The following is a 21,425-nucleotide window of genomic DNA, read 5'->3' as shown; positions in this document are numbered from 1 at the left end:
GGGACGTCTCTCATAGTGGTTTGTTTACAAAGTGACAGCGAGACGTGTAGCAAAGCCAGGGGATTATTTCTATCCTATATACTGTACATATTTTAGTGTGATGATTAAGTTTAAAACGAGCAATAATGTCTGGATGTCATCTTGAATGAGAAAAAAAAAAAAAACGGAGTCGTTTGTAATCAAAAGCACCTGTGTTTGGAGGACGATGCAGCAATGGGAATCAAACGGGTGAGCTTCATTTTTATTGGCTTTTATTTATGTGTAGCTCTACACATAACTTCCGTTTTAAAGAAGTAATTACATTTTTTATGGACTTTTGATCTAAAAATACACAAAAATTAAAATGTTCCAATTTTTTTGGCGTGCCCATATGATGACCACGGATATGGTCTAAAAGTGTGAAAAATGTATTTCTCATTTCACTACACCTTTAACCACAGCCCTATATAAATGTCAGGCTCAAAGAAGGTTCCTGATTTCTAACTGAAAAACATGCTGCAGCATGAAGTTCCAAGCAGGCACTAATCTAATCTCCTGTCTGGCAGTGCCAACTGCCAATATTCTAAACAAGGATTCTGAGCAGTACACACATATTTTAAATGTAGCATAATTTTTTCTCAGGATGGTAGTTAAAGAAAAACATAAAATATGTCAATCATTTGAATATATTGTATTTGATCAGTTTGAATTGTTCTACTATCGATAACATATGTTAAAAGGTAACTTGTCTCCCATGACTGTAGCAGCATATTTAATTTAATCAATGACCACTATACTTTTCTATCTGAAGAATGTAAACAAAATTGTCCCGGCCATACTTTTCTAATGTCTGTTTTTCTTCTTTGTATTACCTCAGCTCTAGCCTGTTTAACCCCCCCCCCCCCTTGAAATCACATAGGGCTACCTTAGCTACCTCAGCTCACCCCAAGCAGAATGACAAGTAATCCACCACAAACAGAAGCAGAAGTAGAACGGAGAGCACCCGAGGTCACCTATATCTAGAAAGTAAGCTGAAGGTTGAAATGCTAGGAGGCAGCAATGTGAACGCTGCTTTGCTTTGGGGTGTTGTTGGAATGTCAAATTGTTCAAGGGTTGGGAACATGACAGGGTGTATAGATAAAACCCATATGGGTCCAATTGTTACACGCTGAGTTAAATCAACACTCGGGATATTACAGAGTGAGCTAGTGCTTCACGATTCTTGCTCAAATGTGAATGTCGATTTTTCCTCCGCAAGAATTGAGATCACGATTATCACACGATTATAATTTTTTCCCATGAAAATATTTATTAAAAATACATAAATAAAAACATAGTTTTAGTGCTGCTGCGTGATTCTTCACGATTCTTCACAAAATGAGATTGCATAGGTGCCTGAATCTAGATCTCGATCTTTTTTCGATTAATTGTGCAGCAGTGCATTATAGTGAGCCGAATGCAGTGGAAGCAAGGCAGGAAAGTAGAGGTTGTCCAATATCAGACGAACCAATATATCGCATTTTGAACTGTATCGGGATCGTGGCTATTATATGGGTGCACTAATAGGGTAGATAATATATGTGTTTCTACTGCCAGTCACAGATCAGCTGAAATCCAGCCCGGGCTAATTACGCACTACACACACGCACGCCACGCACATACTTCCCCGACCCTACATGCACAGGCAAACAAATACACATCGCCGACGCCGTACAAATCCGTGCGCACACAAACACAACACAACAACACCTTTTATATACACAGCAAAATCCTGTTAGTTTATCCATTTAGTAACTCTGAGAATACAAATGGAATATTTACGAACGTACACACACACACACACACACACACACACACACACACACACACACACACACACACACACACACACACACACACACACACACACACACACACACACACACACACACACACACACACACACACACACACACACACACACACACACACACACACACACACACACACACACAGATAGATGGAACCCAGGTGTCCAGTACAACGTGCTGCCTGTCTCTGCTGCTGTTCCATATCTCTGTGAGTGCTTTGAGCTCCAACGTGCAGCTGGGCACCACGTCGTCATTTCTCCGAGTACAACACAACACACGGAACAACGCACAGATCCGCCCCGGGCCTGCATGACAGCTGTTTACTGGACCTAGAGGCAGCGTTCACTTTGATTTTCCTGGAATTCATTTTTTTTTTTAAATAGCATCATATATAGCATCATAGCACTGTTATATGAAGACCCCATTTAACACTGCACTGCAAGGAATACATAAATAAAATAATGCATTTGAATTTCACCTCAACTTAGTCTTTGTTCTGATGAAGGCCTAGAGATTGAAGAAAAATCTATTTGCATAAGATTTGTTTAGTGTTTTGCATTGCAGTTGCGTGGCATTTCTAACTTATTTTCACAAAGACCATTTCTACGCCGATCTAGTACATAGTGAGCGAGGCACGATGCGCATCTTAATATAAATGAGGCTTTACAGTTTCTATGTTGAGCAGCCTGTGGCATGTAAAACATGCTAAACATATGGACCGCGACAGCTGTTATTAGGCTATTATTGTTGTACACAGTAAAATACTCTCAAGTGTTCATTCAACTCAAGAGACCCCTTTGGGACCATCAGAGTTAAATGAATACTGAGAACTTTGCTGTGGAATTTCCTTGGCACCTGTTCCCTGCTGCAGCCAGCTTAGTGGAGCCTGATGGTTTGTTGCAAAGTTTGTTTGCTATACTGCCTGGGCCTTTACAGAGGAACACAGACAGAATGAAAGCAGATAAGAAAAACGAGGAACCAAGAAAAGAACACATAACACCAGCAGCCATGGAGATGTAGAGAGGTGCCAAGGTTCTTGCTTGTTTTCTCACTGATTCTCTCTCCCTCTGTCTCTCCCCTTTCTTTCTATCTCTCTCTCTCTCTCCATCTCTCTCTCTGAGGCGTAGATCATCATGACTCACTGAAAAAACACCCAGTTTGAAAAATAAATAAATCAAAGAAGGCTGTATCTCCCCTTGTGTCACCAGATCACATTGAGAACGCCCTCCTCTTTTCTAGCCTCCAATCATTTAGTTAGTCCTCCTACTCAGTCTCACTCACCTCCCCGGACCAATTTTTCTCTTCGTTCTGAGAAAATTACCCATTATCTTCCTCTCCATCGCGATGTCACCTCCTGCTCTCAGACAGCTTCTTTCTCTGTATGTTCTCTCTGCAGAGGATTTTGTTCTCAAACGTGCCTCTATTTTCAAATGCAGAGTTCCTCTCGCTGCTGCTCAGATGCCAGCCAAGCTCATGGAATTGCTTTCTCTGTGTATGTGTTCTCTGTGAAAAACAGATCTGACCCTAGACAGTCTCATTAATACTGAGCCTAACCTGGAATAAACAGTTGTTTCATGACTCTGACCTCTTAAGACATTCCCAGCGGGTGTTCTTGTGATGTTTTTTTCAGATATCATGCTTTCTTGCACTGACCAATGGACACTTTATTGTTTGGCTTTGCACTGTTGACTTTATTTCTGTTGTCCTTCTTATGACGAGATGCAGTGATATACTTTATGACGATGAGATGCAGTGATACACTTTATGACTGTATGACTGATTTCCCCCTGCGAGATAATAAGCGGGATAATATCTGGCTAGGTGGTCATTGTCGGACAGGGAGTTTAACCACCCTGAAGGTGAATTATATCTCGACAATGACCACCTAGCCAGATATTATCCCGCTTATTACATGGCTACCTAACATCAATTTATGAATTGACCCAAAACACAACAAAAAATGATTTTTTTGTTGTGTTTTGCGCTGGCCAGCTGCAGGGCTGGAGCACTGTCGGAAATCAAGGAAGTGAGTTGATGAAATATAATCCATTTTCGGGTACTGCTTTGTCTATTTCTTGCTCAAATGTTTTCAAAAACATTTTTGAGAGCAATGTTTAGCTGTAAATGCCATTGTGTGTCACAGTGTGTGTGTGTGTGTGTGTGTGTGTGTGTGTGTGTGTGTGTGTGTGTGTGTGTGTGTGTGTGTGTGTGTGTGTGTGTGTGTGTGTGTGTGTGTGTTTGTGTTTACATGGCTGTCATGTTGGAAACATGAAACAGCAGTAAATCAAGCGGGGCGCAGCCGCGCAGCTGGTGCTCAGAGGGTTTGATTAGTAAGCAGTCTGTTATAGAGCGGAGTGGTCTAATATCAAGAAATAACACACCGCTGAATCAAGCATTCAACCAAGCCAGGCATGTAATAAAGGTATCTATCTATCTATCTATCTATGTAAATCTATGTGTAACACAGACTACAGTGACCCTTCAGTAAGTACATACTGTAGGTGGACATCGTTGCTTGTTGTCTAACAATGTAATGTAGACAATTGGCCAATTATGCTGTAGCCTACACTAATGCAAATCACCTGTGCAGACTGTAAACCCAGAGTGTAAAACTGTAACCAAATGGATGTTGTTAACAACAACAACATTTTAATCCCTAACAATTTAGTTGTGCCCCAGATATAAGATGTATCTATTTAATCGCCTGGCTACAGTGAGACAAACAACATTATACAACGACACTACTGTGTGTGCGGAAATAAATAGGGGATAGGCCGGGTATCCATTCCAGATAATTAATAGAATATGTACAAATTATATGTGCTGTACAGTGCATTTCCAACATGTGAGTGTCATATGTTGTTAGTCCGACTGTGTTAGTGTATGAGAGTGCAGCATGAAAGTGCATTGATAATTTCTTTAACACAGTATTATAGAGATGTACGGAGGACATCTTCAGTACGATTCAGTATATTATACTACACCGTGAACTGAATCAAACTGAAGATGGACTAATGTCCTCACTCAAGCCATGCAAGTGTATGCGCGCACGCACACACACACACACACACTCACATTTAGACCAACAATCAGAACTTTGGTCAATCTCGATTCTTTTAAATGTGCACACTAAACAGCCTCCTGAGTCATGACCATTAGCTTTTCTACACAACAGCATGATAAAAGTGTATATACTTCAATAATGCACATTAAGCTAAATCATTTGCATGGTATGTTTTGGTATGATTTGTTACTACAGTTACCTTGTGAGCTGTGCCCCAATCAGTCTGCTACAAGCTATAAACAGTGGGGGCCATTAAAATGTAATAGCCATTAAATCAGGCCGGGCCTGTTTATGTGTGTCTGACTGTCAACCCATTCCCAGTGAGGGGTCATGGCTCCCCCATGTATTTTTATCGTTTTTCATTTGCATAATTTAGTCATGGTGATTGGAATTAGCCTAAATGACAGATTATGTATTAGCTCATGACACAAATACTAACGCTCATTTCCGAACAGACAGGTGGTCTCTGATAAAAAATATGTTAACCCATTTTGGGCGGGAACCCCTTTTGGTGTTTTAAACATGTTATAATTTAGCTATTGAAAAATTGCAGATCAGATAGTTCTGCTATTTTTTTTAAATCGTGAAAATATTTATTTCAGAAAACTGGAGGATTTAGAAGATTCTTTTTTAATTTCGAGTTCAGGCCAAAATATGTTAAACGACAGACAGCATGGCTCCCACGGAGAACTCAGAAGTCTATCGGAACGCCGTCAAATGGCTGAGTGGTCCAGCGGTTGTCAAGATTAGCTGTAGAGAGACAAACCCGTTTGTAGACCGATGTGGTGCCCTTTACAGACTAGCCACGTCGCAATAATTGGGAATTACATCCCTACCTGTTTTAGTGACGTTAAAATATATAAACGAGTTTAGATGTGAGGCCCTTGTGGCGGCCCGAAACACTAGTTTTAGAAATTTGTGAGCTATTTTTCATACAACAAATGAAGTGGTTACTGTTTAAATAATCTGTGCATGGCAAAAACCGGTTGCCAAAAAACTCATTGCGATGAAACGCACAACCCACACCAACTAACCATTTTCCTCCCTCATCATGGACAAACACTCTGCATTACATAACAGTAGTGTGTTGTGGAACAAAGTGCTACTGACACTTTCCAGAACATTCCTCTCTAGCTCCTTAAACACTTAAACACCCCTGGCATTAACCTCGCAACTCTTAAAAGACACTTTATTTGTGATGAGCTGTCACACATTCTCGTGTCACTTGACCACATTTAATAAAGCCCAAATTAGGAGGGTGTCCCGCACATTTAAACCCCAAATGTGGAGGCCGTCAAAAGGCATCAAGTTATCAAAATGCAAATTGTCCACCCGTCTACATGCAACATGCCGAAACGTTCCAGCTGCAACAGAGAATATTTGTTTTTGCCCCAGGTTAGGAAACCCTTTTGAGTGCCCAAATGCATAGGAATAATATGAATGGAGTTTGGGCAATGCATTGTCTATAAATAGGGTGCTGTGTGGACGTGTGGGAACAGACAGGCCATTGTGTTGCCTGCCCTATCTGCGGCTGGCCCCAGGCCACCAGGCAGACACACACATTGTGGCACAGACACTAACTAACCTATATAAGGACTCTACACAGTAGAGAAACCTCACAGGCTCACACAGCAGCCAAGAAGAGGCTCACTAGGCCTGTATATTATAGCAGTGGTTTTCAACCAGTGGTCCTTGAGGGGGCTCCAGGTGGTCCCCAGCTAAAGGTTGGAGAGTTGGTAACCAAATGGACCCTTATAGATCTTTAAGTCTTGAAAGTGTAAAATTAAACTTACACTCTCAAGAGGTACATTTATTGTTAAACATCTGAGGCTGCATTAAGTCTACACAATTAGATAATGTAGAATAATTGTTATTTTGATCTTTTTCTCTGTTATCTTTCCTAATGATTCCACATCAATACAGCATGTATGGACAGAATCTTATCCAACAAAATATTCTATGTTTTGAGTCTCAGAGGCTAAATCTCATCATATGGTGGTCCGTGGCTCAAATGCAAAATAAATAATGGGCCTTGATATCAAGATCAAGATGTTGTTATTCAGAACAGTGATTTATTTTATTTGTACATTCTCAAAGTTACAGACCACTGAGACCAGACCAAACTAATCTACTGTAGCTGGGGACCCTGGAACCTCCTCAAGGAGCCCATGTTGAGAACCACTGCTGAGCCACAAAGTGATGCAAAAGGTGATGTCCAAATGAGGCTGTCCGTCTGCCTCTTTGGGTACGGCATGTCACTCTGTCCGCTAATCTGACCACGAGAGGGTGCCGAAGCAACTCTGCACACACACAAGTCCTGATATTCACAACTTCTGACAAATAATGATTCCTCAGAAAACAGCCAGACATAAAAAGGGTCACCATGGCAAATCTTTACCTTTTTGCTGCTGGCCCACTGTCAATGGTGCTATAGCATGTACATAGTGGCACCAGGGGGGCAGTCAGACAGATATTTTGTGAAGCCATAAGGAAATCGGGATTTCCTGAAAGTTCATATAATGGCCTGTTGTGGTGCTGTCATTGGGCCCAAAAAAACCCATAGCCCCATAGAAGTCCATGTATTTGGGCCCAACTTCACCTAGACTGTATTACCTTAATAAACATGGTCATGAATACTTTCTGCTTCCAGTCACTAGTTTAAAGTCTCATTTCTAATGTCATATTTTGTCCATATTTTTTTACAGTCTATGAGTGGCACAGAGCAAAGTCTGCATTAGTATTACTCTGGGTGTAAAACTAGACCTACTGTAAAAAGGTCTGTTTTACACAGTTAATGTTAACACTGGGTCATGACCGAAAGAATAAGGTCGCGAATACAAGCGGCCGAAATGAGTTTTCTTCGACGGGCGGGCATCTCCCTTAGAGATAGGGTGAGAAGTTCAGTCACACGAGAGAGACTCGGAGTAGAACGGCTGCTCCTTCGCCTGGAAAGGAGCCAGCTGAGGTGGTTCGGGCATCTGGTTAGGATGCCTCCCTAGGGAGGTTCTCGACGCACGGCCCACTGGGAGGAGACCCCGGGGCAGACCAAGGCGCAGTTGGAGGAAACACATCGAATCACTGGCTTGGGAACGTCTCAGAATCCCCCAGGAGGAAGTCACTAATGTTGCTCTGGAGAGGGAAGTCTGGAGCACTCTGGTGGAGCTGTTGCCCCGCGACCTGACTACGGATAAGCGGTTGAAGATGGATGGATGGATGTTAACACTGAGGAAAGGGTCCTGCGTTATACTTGAACTCTGAGAGGTCAGAGTCAGACTAAAAGACTATGCCACAGCCCACCGCCAAACACCAGAATGTCATTGTACATACTGTACATACTATATACATGAGCATGTGAAGTCAACACCCTGTGGAGGAAGAAATCCTCCAAAAACACTGCCGATGATGGATTGGCCACACTCTTCGCAAAAAACCCAAACCTGCATTAAATATCACAAGATATGTCCTGTTTGCCCTGCTCTGGAACCCACACTGGAGAAGGAAGAGGGGCAGACCACGACACACCTGGCGCCGTGACCTGGGTGCAGATGTGCAGAGATCTGGCCACACATAGAGCTCTTGTTTGTGGCCTATATGCCCAAAGTTGGGCTATAGGTGTACTGTAAGTACTTTAAGTAAGTATGTGGAAAAATAACTCTTGAACCTTGAATAATGGGGATTTTGCTGTGATGTGTTATATATTTTTCACTTAATTAACTTGTAAGTTAAAGCAGTACTATGTCACTTTCCTCTTCTAATCCGGTTTGAACCCATTTAATTTATTTTTTTTACCATTGAGCTAATAGAGCCGGCCTGCTTGCTCGGGGGATAAATTTAATCTTGACCATCAGGTCAAACTTCTTGTCAGATCCTGTGTCTAGATGAGACATGACCTTTGACACAATCTAAATGTTTTGCAACAAAACAGTTTTAAGGACGCAACTCCTAGGAACTGCCATTGGGGATAATGGTTTTATGCAATTACATGCAACTCCTCGTACATTTGCATGGCCGAGTTGCATGGCGAATCCTTGGTGCCGTTTGGGCCGAAGAGCACGGAGACCAAATACCAGTGTTGTTTTTGGCAGCAAATTTCTATTTTAGTTTAGTCATAGTCTTTGGACTGAAACTTCATTTAGTTTTAGTCACATTTTAGTCACCTGGAATGTCTTAGTGTTAGTCTAGTTTTAGTCGACTAAATGTCATAAGATTTTAGTCGACTAAATCTACAGTTGATTTAGTCGACTAAAATGTATTTTGGCGGGTCTTGATGCAGTCGTAATGAGTGTTTTTACACTTGCTGAAAATAGCCGATCTACAAGCTTGTAGATCAGCTATTTTCAGCATGCAACCAAGTGTAAAATGACTTATACTGGATCTCTTGTCCACTAGTCCCTTCCTAACATTTTAGTCTAGTTTTTATTTGTAGACAAAATTGTCAGTATATTTAATCTTAGTTTTAGTCATCGTAGCTTAGTTTTCATTTCGTTTCCATTTGTTTTTGTCAGTGAAAATAGGTAGTCGACGAACATTTTTCGTCTTAGTTTTAGTCGACGAAACAACACTGCCAAATACAACCATCCCAATTGTAATAGTAAGTGTTACTGTATATTGTATTAAGATTCTTTACCATACATTTGGACAACATTACATTTTATTTGTATGAATTAAAATATGAATATAATTATATCAAGGCTTTAAAGGACAACTTTTTTTCAACCAAGGTTCATGTTTTAGGTTGATTTTAGACAAAGTAAAAGATGAGTAATTTACTGCTTTCTTTCGTTTTAGGGCATTCGAACATGGGGCTAAATGCGTCCTTTTTTACAAAATGTTATGGCAATTTCTTTATTAATATTTGCTATAGTCCTACTAATTTCATCTGGCCACAAAAGATCACAGGATCTACTGAATGTGAAGGTAGAGGTACTAGGGGGATGCCATGTGTGTCATAGGCTCAATATGTCAGTTTGTCCCATTCAATAGATCCTGTGATATTTTGTGGCCAGATATAATTTATTTTGGTCTAGTAGGACTATACTAAATAATACAAAAATAAATCACTATATTCTTTGGTAAAAATAATACATATTTAGGACGAATGCCCTCGCCCCCCCTGTCACAAATAGCTAAAATCGCTAAAACAAAAGAAAGCGACAAATGAAAAACAATTAACACTCATATTTTCTTTCTTTAATAACAACCTGAAACATGAACCTTGGTTGAAAAAAACTAAAGTTGTCCTTTAAGGTTAGTTCACGCCACGGTACGTTTTACAAACTGCTCACCGATGGTAAGTGGGATTTGAATAGAGTGGATGAAAAGAGTGGTAGATACTAGATACACAAAGAGACAATGGATCAAATATCCCTGGATACACTGACTGAATCCCCACACACACAGATTCTGCAAAGCAAATCAAATTGTTTACTTTGTAGTCCTTTGTGTATTCAGTAATGTTAGCTCTGACAAATAATCCTAATGTTATGTTACCTCTGACAACTTGGAACATGGTGAGCTGTCTACACAGCAACACGGGGGGCATGCGCAATAGTCCGACCGCCCGTCAGTCAGACAGACATACGTGGCCGGTTAAAAACAACCAAAGCACTGGGCAGCATAAAACAGAAACATATACAGTAGAAAATACACAAAAACTTCAATAGAAAGAATTTCACAAAATTACAGAAAGAAAATACTATAAAAAAGGGGAGGACACAGCAACACATGATTAAAAAAAGAGGGGCATATGGTATTAAAAGGCCAGGGAGAACATGCATGTTTTTAATTGAGTTTTAAAAATGGCCATAGAGGGTGCGGCCTTCAAACGCACGTCTGCCCAGTCTGCCCAGTCCCTCAGTTTGCCCAGTAAACAAACACTAAAGAGGCAATTACACCCACAGACCAAAGCATCATTGGCTTTGGCAACACTATCGCACCATGGCACCATCAACACCTTCACACCCTCACATGTTAAATTACTTGGCATTTAAAAATGTCAAACACCGACTAGACATTCTATTTTACTTTTTTATTATCACATTCTTTTTTATTTTTTCTGTTTCATACTGTCGTGCTGTTATGGAGCTGGATTTCCCTCAGGATCAATAAAGGTGATTATCTACATTGTCTAATGTCTATCTAGTATAAAGGATCTGCCTGCCTATCTATCCACACACATTATAGTAAATAATGCATTCTACATCTGGTCACAGTTGAAACAACATCTGGGTCATCCGAAACAACAGGTCTGCTGATATGAAGATGATGTCTGACACAGTATAGTTATAATGAATTGAATTGCATTTTTATAGCGCTTTTCCAAATGCTCAAAGCGCTTTACAATGGTTCATTCATTAATACATTGGGAGGTTAAGCGGCGAACAGTCGACGCCAGCATCCTCAGTCCCTTCCCACATCCACACACCAATGGTGGTGAGCTCACACCAACCGACTCATTGGAGGCAATGTAGGGATCAGTGTCTTGCCCAAGGACACTTCGACATGTGGACAGGAGGAGCCGGGATTCGAACCGCCAACCCAGGGATCATTGGACAACCTGCTCTACCTCTACCTGAGTTATGCATTATACACCTCTGTGTATAATGCAGGAGGATTCCATACCTCTAGCTCTATTATATACACCTCTGTGTATAATGCTAGAGGATTCCATACCTCTAGCATTATACACCTCTGTGTATAATGCTAGAGGATTCCATACCTCTAGCATTATACACCTCTGTGTATAATGCAGGAGGATTCCATACCTCTAGCTCTATTTTTTTTTTTTTAAGATATTTTTTTTTGCGGCTTACGCCTTTTATTGGTTTTTTGAAGGGACAGACAGTAGGCTGACAGGAAACGGGAGAGAGATGGGGGAAGACATGCAGTAAAGGCCGTGTCGGGCTCGGGATTCGAACCCGCGGCACACTGCGACTGGATTACCAGTCGGGTGCCCAGACGGTTACGCCACCGGCTGGGCCCCTCTAGCTCTATTATATACACCTCTGTGTATAATGCTAGAGGATTCCATACCTCTAGCATTATACACCTCTGTGTATAATGCTAGAGGATTCCATACCTCTAGCATTATACACCTCTGTGTATAATGCAGGAGGATTCCATACCTCTAGCTCTATTATATACACCTCTGTGTATAATGCTAGAGGATTCCATACCTCTAGCATTATACACCTCTGTGTATAATGCTAGAGGATTCCATACCTCTAGCTCTATTATTTTGTACCAGCACTTTATATGCAACACTTTGGTGATGTCAAATGCCTAGAAGATTCTGCTACTGAGTTATTGCAATAAAATAAAACAAAGGAATTCAGACTTTGGGTGACTAGAATACAGATAGGGAAACGATATAAGCAAAACTTCCAAATTGACAGTCTATAACAGCATGATTATTCAAGTGCATGGCTATATTTGCAATTCTCAGGATCGGGACATCTCAGTCGGGACATTAACAAGTTACAACATCCTCTATCGCTATAGGTGAAATAAAACCATCAGTGCACCTGTTACTTCAAATACTATTCCATGCTACTACTCTACAGCAATCACCGACCTAGCAAAGCCATATCTACGTAACAGTCAACACTCTGATGGGTTGGCAAACAATGCAGGAGTAAATGCTAATATTGGCATTTGGCAGAGCCAATATGGAAGGTGAGAGCATGACTGCTCTTGAGTTTACGCTTTCCTGGCGGATCCCGAGCATTTAAGCATCTGTGGAAGTGCTTTAGCACATGTTTATGCTTCAGTGAGTTCGACAACGTGTCATATGTGCAAGAGATGTGCAGAAAGGCCTTTTAGTCAAGGTGTTATGAAACATCACTCACAACATACCAGATAACATTTTAAAACAACAGGGGTTTCATGGAAAACCTGGAGTACTGCTGCCTTTAGTGCCTTTTGTATGTTTGCGTTTTCATAGTCTGTGTCGATGTAGTTTGTAGAACAGAGTTGTTTTGTAACATTTTCCCACTCATATTTGCTACAATGTACTCATGAAAACACTTATATAATACTAGAATTTTGCGGCCGCTCATCCCAGAGTTACTTTGCCGCGCACTATGGGAAGAAGGAAATTGCGGGAGTTGACTCCACATGTAGTAACGGATGGGTTATTAGTTATTATTATGTGTCCTTATTAGTGTAGTGTAGTGTAGTCAACACGTTATGGCTAATACACACTGCCCGGTATTTGCTCCGATTATGCTGTCGGGGAGCATTTTTGGCGCTGGCCGAGATCGTGATCTACCTTTTGGGCACCGCTTAACTCAACCTTTTTTGTCCCAGGGCACACTTTTCATAGCCTAAAAATCTGGGGGCACACCTAGATATACGGTTTGTGTACACTGTATATATACCGGTGTGTATATATAGTAAATATATATAGTAAATATATATATGATATATAATATATATATAATATATATATAATATATATATATATATATATATATATATATATATATATATATATATATAATATTAGTGGTCCATGACATGAAAATGTTTGAGAACCACTGCTCTAAAACAACATTGGACAATGATGTTTGACAGTCAGCAATATTGTTGCTTATTCTAGCTTTATTTTCTGACTTTTTCGGATTTTCTGACTTGATCTGGCCTGTTAACATTTTTATAGACCTGGTTGCTTGTTTCCCTCTCAGTCAATGTGGCAACCCTGGTCAATGCCGTGTTGACTGTTGTGGTTCTGTATGATGATTTAGCTTAGCACACAACAGCTAGGAGGATGCAGCAGGCTGATGCTGTCATGTTTAACAGTATTTTGCGCAATTTATGTCGCCGAATTTATGGATATGGACTGCCTCTTTCTTTAGTAGAAGTAGAAATTTAACGTGTTGCTGACTGTTTACCTCCCTCTCACACGCGAGCGCACACATACACACAGCTGACGTCCTCTCCCACTGACGTCAGCTGTTCATTTATCTCCTTATTCATACACGCTTTGAGCTGAGAGAAGCTATAAAGCGCCTTTTAAATATGACAATGCTGTATATATCAGCTGCACAGTTCAGGCAAGTGTCTGTGGCATATTTAACTTTAACAAAATAGGTTTGACAGCTTAAATCCGCGCGGCAGTGTTGTGTGTGTGTGGGACACGGGGTAGTGTTGTGTGTGTGTGTGTGTGTGTGTGTGTGTGTGTGTGTGTGTGTGTGTGTGTGTGTGTGCGTGCAATCAGAAGTACTGGCAGTAGCAAAATAACAAACGCGATCTGTCTAATCGTAGTAGTTAGGCACAAACCAAGTAGTTTCTAAGAACAATGTTGATGTAACTAAGACATTCGCTGAGCGAGCTATATTTTAAATACAGAGATTTAGAAGGAATAAGCGAAATGGTGAGGCGACTATTCCCGGTTTCTCTGCGGAGAGGGAGATCCATAGGGGAGATCACATTACAGCAGCCAAAGAGGGAGGGGCTGAGAGCTAGTGACGGGTGCGCACATGTTGGCTTGGCTTGGGTTTTCTTATGGGCACATCTTTTATGGCCACATCTTTTCATTGGCTAGTGCGCTATGGGCACATCTATGGGCACTGGGCACATCTATGGGCACATCTTTTCATTGGCTATGCGCACATCTTTTTGTCACGTGACAACTTTAGACTTGTTAATATAGATGCACATCTGTATCACGCCATTACAACAGTGGTTTTCAACCCAGGCCCATTATTTATTGGACATTTGAGCAACGGACCACCATTTGATGATATTTAACCTCTCAGACCCAAAACTTAAGGAGACAACAGGCAAACCTTGATCAAAATAATAATTATCCTACAATCTCTAATTGTGTAGACTTGTGTACACTCTCAAGAGTTAAAGATCTATTAGGGTGAACATTTGGTTATACCGACTGTCCATCATTTAGCTGGGGGACCACATGGAAACCCCTCAAGGACCACTGTGGTGGTCCCTGGACCACTGGTTGAGAACGACTGCATTAAAACAAAACTAGACTGCCCGTGCGCATCCAGGTCAATAGAAAGGTCACAGCGTCTGATAAGCAAAACGTGGTTCCATCCACACACTACAGCCCCACAGATGTTTCAGTTGGCTCTGCCTCGTGGAGATGAAGTCCAGCCCCCACAGAGAAAGGTCACAGGATGCAATGTGCCGTTTTCATTTTCACATGAACAATGACATTCATAACAGCATGAATAGCAAATGATGAACACGGGCAATGTTTTAGTGACTGTGCAACAACTCTGTAATGGGGTCAGCCCAGTCAATAGTCACCACAGCAACAAGATGGGTCAGCACAAAGACAATTAAAACATGTGACCTCGTGGGAATCACATTTGGGTCCCAAACATGCCAATCGTCTAGCCAGTGGTTTTCCAAACAGTGGTCCGGGGACCACCAGTGGTCCTTGAGGGGGTTCCAGGTGGTCCCCAGATAAACGTAAATGATGGAGAGTTTGTAACCAAATGGACCAATAGGCTATAGATTTTTAACTCTTGAGAGTGAAAATTGAAACCAAATGGACCCTTATGGGTCCATTTGGTTTAAATGTACGCTCTCAATAGTTAAATTATTGTTAAACATCTGCATTACAAAATTTACAAGAACTTTACACAATTAGAGAATGTATAAGAATTAAGAATTGATATTTTGATCAATGTTTGCGTGTTATCTCTCCTATGGCAACAGCATGGAATTGTGGACAAAATCTTATTCAATCACAACAAAATATAGGTTTTGGGTCTGAGAGGCTAAATGTCCTCAAATGGTGGTCCGTGGATCAAATGCAGAACGAATAATGGACCTTGAATGGTTTAATTCTGTTCCTGTTTTTCTTTTTTAGATTGTGATAATGTAAATTTCTTAATGAATGATATATATATTTTTAAAACAAGCAGGAAATATGTCTACTCAAAGAACGATCTTTGACTTTGAAACAGAGAAAATGTATGCAAAAGACCCACAGGAACGCACCCAGGGTGCCGGCCCGATTCCAGCGAGCCGCCCCGCATCCGAAACGGTTGAGAAATGACAGAGTTACAACCATGCTGTTTTCGTGCTCACACATACCCAGCCAGCCAGGCAGGGACCCGCACACACACATACTCACTTAAGGAAGTGGTTTGCACCACTTAAAAATTACATTTGATACACACATGAGGTCCAATATGCTGACCATAAAAATGCACCATGTTTATCACAAATCCACGATACATACATAACATACCATACATAACATACGTAACGTACCATACATAACATACCATACATACATACATAAGTACATTTCCCACATCGCCCAGCACTCTGCTGACAACGCTACAATTGTATACACCCGAGGCACTCTTTAGATAAAAATGTCCCTGTATATATTATAGTGACAAACACAATATTCATGTTATGTTATGTTATGTTAGATATACATTGCGTTTTTCACCTGATATTTAATTTAATACTCCTGACACTCATTGGGACCATTCTTGGGTCGAGGATGGGTCACGCGTAAACATTCCTTTATTTTTTGTTTCCTACATTTGTTTTATTTATTATTATTATTATTTCAAAAGCTTAATTCGTGATCATGAATTAAAAACAAAATAAAAATTCAAATATTTTTCAAAAGAATTTCATATATCTTATTTTTTTTTCTTATATTTCTTTTTAAATAAAATAAATTCCATACTTTTTGGTGGAAAAAAAATAACTTAAGAAGTAGTGAAAATAGTAGATCTACAAGCCTGTAGCTTGTAGATCCACTATTTTCACTAGTTTGGATCCTGCAGGAGAGACAAAAAAGAGAGTCAAAACGTCTGTGAACCACTGGTCTAGATCGTGTATAGTCATGCTCTTTGCTCTCAGTCAGTGCTTAATTGCTGCTGGACCGTGGACGTTAGCACAAAAGCCTGAACAGAAGCAGGCTGCCCTGCAACTGAAACGCTCCCAGCTACCACAGTTTAATGATGTCAACATTTTTTATCCCCAGGGAGGCCACTATACGGGCTAGTGTGACCCAACAACAAACACTCAGTGATCTATATAGCAGCATCAGGCCAGCCAGAGGGAAGCCGCCATCCTCTCTCAATCCTACTGTTTATTTATGGACTGGAACAGATGCATGTGATTTGAATCCAAAAAACCTTCCACAATTCAATGGGGTTTATGCGTCAGAATCCTGGCTTAATCCAAATTACATTGTCAACACATGAAGGGGGGTGGGAAAAATACAGGATCAGCCACGGAACGAAAATTGTCCTGACAGGTGGTGGTGGTGGTGGATACACAATATGTCATCAAAATAATATCCATCACAATGACAAATTAATCCTGTGAGTTTTAGAGCGAGCTTGTTATGTTGTTTAAGTGATTTTCACAGATCTACTGTTTGAGTGTGGATTTTGACTTGCACCTCATGCAGCCTCACTGACAGTTTTCTGAAAAAGCTATGTTTCTATGTCAGTCGTTCTTCGATTTTTCAAAAATAGCAGACCTACAAGCCATGAGCTATGACCTTGTAGATCTGCTATTTTTCAATAGCTTAAAGCATAACATAATGCTAACAGCAAAAGGGGCTCCCGCCCAAAATGGGTTAAGAACTTCACTAAACATCACGGTATCTTGAAATTGAAGCGCATCATTCCACTCGCTTTCGAGATGATATAACTGCAGCGGAACGGTAATAGAAACACGATGAGTGATTATGTTCCCTCACTCCCACTGTCTGACTCTGTTTGACGCAACAGAGAATTGACATAATTTTGGATTGTTGGGGTGAATATTTTATTACTGGTCTGCTAATCACAGCTGGTTGTGCAACACCACATCTGTGAAACCTAATTAAGAGAACATTATTGCGTGGGGAAATAGTTGTTGTGAGCTATACAAGAATTAAACATGATTTAATTCAAAATCAAGGCAGAGGCAAGTACGACACAAACCCTCTGAAGCATACAAGCTTAAGCAGTGTGACCAGCATCATGCATCGCCGGTTTTCCAACCGACATTTTGTCTACATGTTGTCTCATATCCACAAGGAGGAGCAGTGCACCAAAGCATTATGGGAATTGTAGTCCAGGAAGGAAGTGAGTCCAGTGTCGATGACATCCGAGACACTGGGCTCACTGCTAAAATCAAAAATATCTAAAACCACATTTTACACACATAACGACCCCCAGGAAAGTGTTCTAAATCTTCTAAACGTCATTAACATAAATTATATGTATAAATCACAGTATATATATTGGCTTGATGCAACAGGTGTGCCACTGTGCCTTGAGCTGTAAAAGTAGCCCGATAAAGCCCATTTCTACACTGGAATTTATTTCATTTGATTGTGTAACCTACCAACTGGGCAAATAGTATGTACTCGAGTCACAAACTATACTATATAAACACCCATTGGCATTTCAAATATATAGTAGGCCTACTTGATACTGCCGAGTACTTGACACTGCTGTGTGTGCCTGCCCATATCTCAACTTACATTTGAGAGCAAAATGTATAGGAGCCTGTGTGTGTGTGTGTGTGTGTGTGTGTGTGTGTGTGTGTGTGTGTGTGTGTGTGTGTGTGTGTGTGTGTGTGTGTGTGTGTGTGTGTGTGTGTGTGTGTGTGTGTGTGTGTGTGTGAGTGAGTGAGTGAGTGAGTGAGTGAGTGAGTGAGTGAGTGAGTGAGTGAGTGAGTGAGTGAGTGAGTGAGTGAGTGAGTGAGTGAGTGAGAGAGAGAGAGAGAGATCGAGGCAATTTTTGCCTCTGATAGCAGGACATCATTATGAAAGAAAATATATTTTGGGTGCACCGCCCTTCGTGCACTGTGCAAATTTTGACACACAGAGAGACAGAGACAGAGACAGAGACAGAGACAGAGACAGACAGACAGACAGACAGACAGACAGACAGACAGACAGACAGACAGACAGACAGACAGACAGACAGACAGACATGACATGACATGACATGACATGACATGACATGACATGACATGACATGACAGACAGACACAGACAGAGGGGGAGAGAGAGAGAGAGAGAGAGAGAGAGAGAGAGAGAGAGAGAGAGAGAGAGAGAGAGAGAGAGAGAGAGTCAGACAGAGAGAGGGGGGGGGGGTAGTATCCCATGTGTCGTTCTCTGGCACTATGCCTATCAAACCAACCATCAGCAGGGAGGGCGATGAATGAGACAACATCTTTTTGAAGCATGTATAGTCGTGAACTGACTCCATCACATCACCAGAGCCAATACGAGACCCCCATGGGGGAGTCACTATCAACACCACAGAGTAGACACACCCCCGTTTGACATTGACACACATTAACCGCGGGTGCATGGTGCGCGCGGCTGAGCGCAAAGCGAGTCGCGCCAACAACAGTCAGCGTTGGTGAGTCGAACCTGGCTCCAGCCACCAACCCCCCTCCACCCAACCCAACCCAAAGCCAGCCTTCTCTCCCCAAAAAACCCAGACAGACACCAAAACCCAGACAAAGCAAAGCAACGCCTTTTCTTATTGAAAGATCTCTTTGACGGTCATCAGAATGATCGTCCCAGGCAGTAGCCTAGCCTACAAACCACTCTGATATCTTTGTTTTTGGAACACCCCGCATTGGCCCGCAATAAAAGATACGGACGGTGAAGGTCTCGGCATGTATATGGATGGATGGATGGGGGAAGGGATCGAACTGGGGGTCGGTTTCAGGTTCATTGTTGTAGGATGATGCTCTCAAGTTCATGTTGTCCGAAGTGTGTCTCAACATTCGCCTACTTCTCGCCGCCTTTGTAAGGCAAGCGCTATATGCCACGCTGAGAGCTTAGAGAGAAGCTGTCACTGTCTGGGAGGGAGGCGGACAACTCGGAACAAAGACCGCTGGCGATGCCACATGTGCGCGTCAATAATCTCTCTCTCTCTCTCACACACACACACACACTCAGTGAAACTCACTCACTCACTCTCTCTCTCTCTCTCTCTCTCTCTCCCTCTCTCTCTCTCTCACACACACACACACACACACACACACACACACACACACACACACACACACACACACACAGTATATCCTATATATATCCTACACGACCTTTGTTTAAGCAGTTTTATTTTATAAATTATATTTTTCCCCCTGAAATGTGAAAATTACTGGACCGAATCTTTTGCATATGGATCATATAGGTAAGAGAGTCTTCATCCTGCAAAAAACACCCATCTATTGGAAATCAAAACGTTTTTCGTTATTATTATTTCGTTGTTGCATATGGCGTGCAGGATGGACAATGGGCAATGAAAACAATGCATTGGATATACTCCCTGGCTTATTGGCTATGTTTTAATATTCCTAGTGGTCTACAGGTAGCCTACTTTACTTAATGAGCTCAACACAAAACAACATGCATTGCAAACGATACCATATCATGTCAACTCACCCTTCAGTCAACAGCTGCAACAATCTCGTTTCTCCAGAGGAAAAATGGGAACTTCTAAATGTTGAGACCTCTTTCTTCTTGTCTTGGTTTTCTTCTCCTCCAACCTGACCCTCCAAATATCCCGCTTTCCGTTTGTTCCGTGGAGCGTTCGATCCTCTCAATTTCCACTTGTTTTTTTTTTCTCCTCCTTTCTCCAGTAGGAGGAAATGTCTTTAAAAAATATATACGTATGGACCGTTCAACCCGGTTCAATCAAACGGGGGGGAAGAATGGAAGATGGACCAAGTTTATAGTTTTGGGGGAGGATAAAAAGTTGTCCGCCACGAAATTTCCGATATTTTACGAGCGTGCGAGCCTTTGTTAAGAATTAAATTCCTAGATATACGTAATTACGGGTTACGGGCAATCTCAACTACTAACGGTCGACATATAGGAGTGTTGGCGGTCGAAAACGTCTGGCTTTATTCGTAGAGTGCGCCCCTCCTCTCCAGTTGGTACGGTCCCTGTTGTGAGTGGAGCAGCTTCACGCGCACGCATTCCAAGGTTCTAGTTACAGCTACGAGGTGAACGTGCTTGTTGCCTTGTTTACACACACGCGCGCACATGCACGCACGCGCGCGCGCACACACACACACACACACACGCGCGCACACACAAATAATACACAGCTTGATTTCTGGAAGACAAAAAGAACATATATTATGGGAAGGTTCACAGGGGATACCTGGTAGTCTATCCAGTGCTCAAAGGATATAAAAAGGAGGAGTAGCCTATAGGCCTTAAATCACAACTAACAAAGACAAATCTGTGCCAGAGCCTGGAGCCTATAGGCCTACTATAGGCTGTGCTTTTTTCTGTCAAGCAGTGACACACTACAGTTAAAGTTACAGATGAACTTTGGTATTATTTTCTGCCTATAGGCTATACTCAAATAAAGAGTTAAGAGGCGCAGAGATAATGTATACGGTCGGTAACATGAGAAATTTGGTCAAATGGGGAGAGGCTGCCTGTAGAATTGGAAGGTTTGCTAGTTCACCCCAGTCTATGTTAGCCTGGCATGCCCAGACTAATATCACTGTGTAGACAAATCTGCCGAGGGCAATTTTGTTTTCTTCGCACTAGTCTGTAC

General features: G+C 41.5%; 1 protein-coding gene across 1 annotated transcript in view; it reads right to left on the bottom strand.

The window, feature by feature from the left end:
- ndrg2 (NDRG family member 2) overlaps positions 1-20,698 on the bottom strand; it is a 46,926-nt gene extending 26,228 nt beyond the window's left edge. Inside the window, exon 1 of the mRNA XM_083789078.1 lies at positions 20,297-20,698. The gene's annotated coding sequence lies outside the window, so the exon portion shown is untranslated. The remainder of the gene's footprint in view (positions 1-20,296) is intronic.
- Positions 20,699-21,425: the final 727 nt, after the last annotated feature.

This window comes from Protomyctophum parallelum, assembly GCF_964188405.1.
Source record: "Protomyctophum parallelum genome assembly, chromosome: 18".
Classification (NCBI taxonomy): Eukaryota; Metazoa; Chordata; class Actinopteri; order Myctophiformes; family Myctophidae; genus Protomyctophum; species Protomyctophum parallelum.
This window is presented reverse-complemented; position numbering and strand designations above follow the sequence as displayed.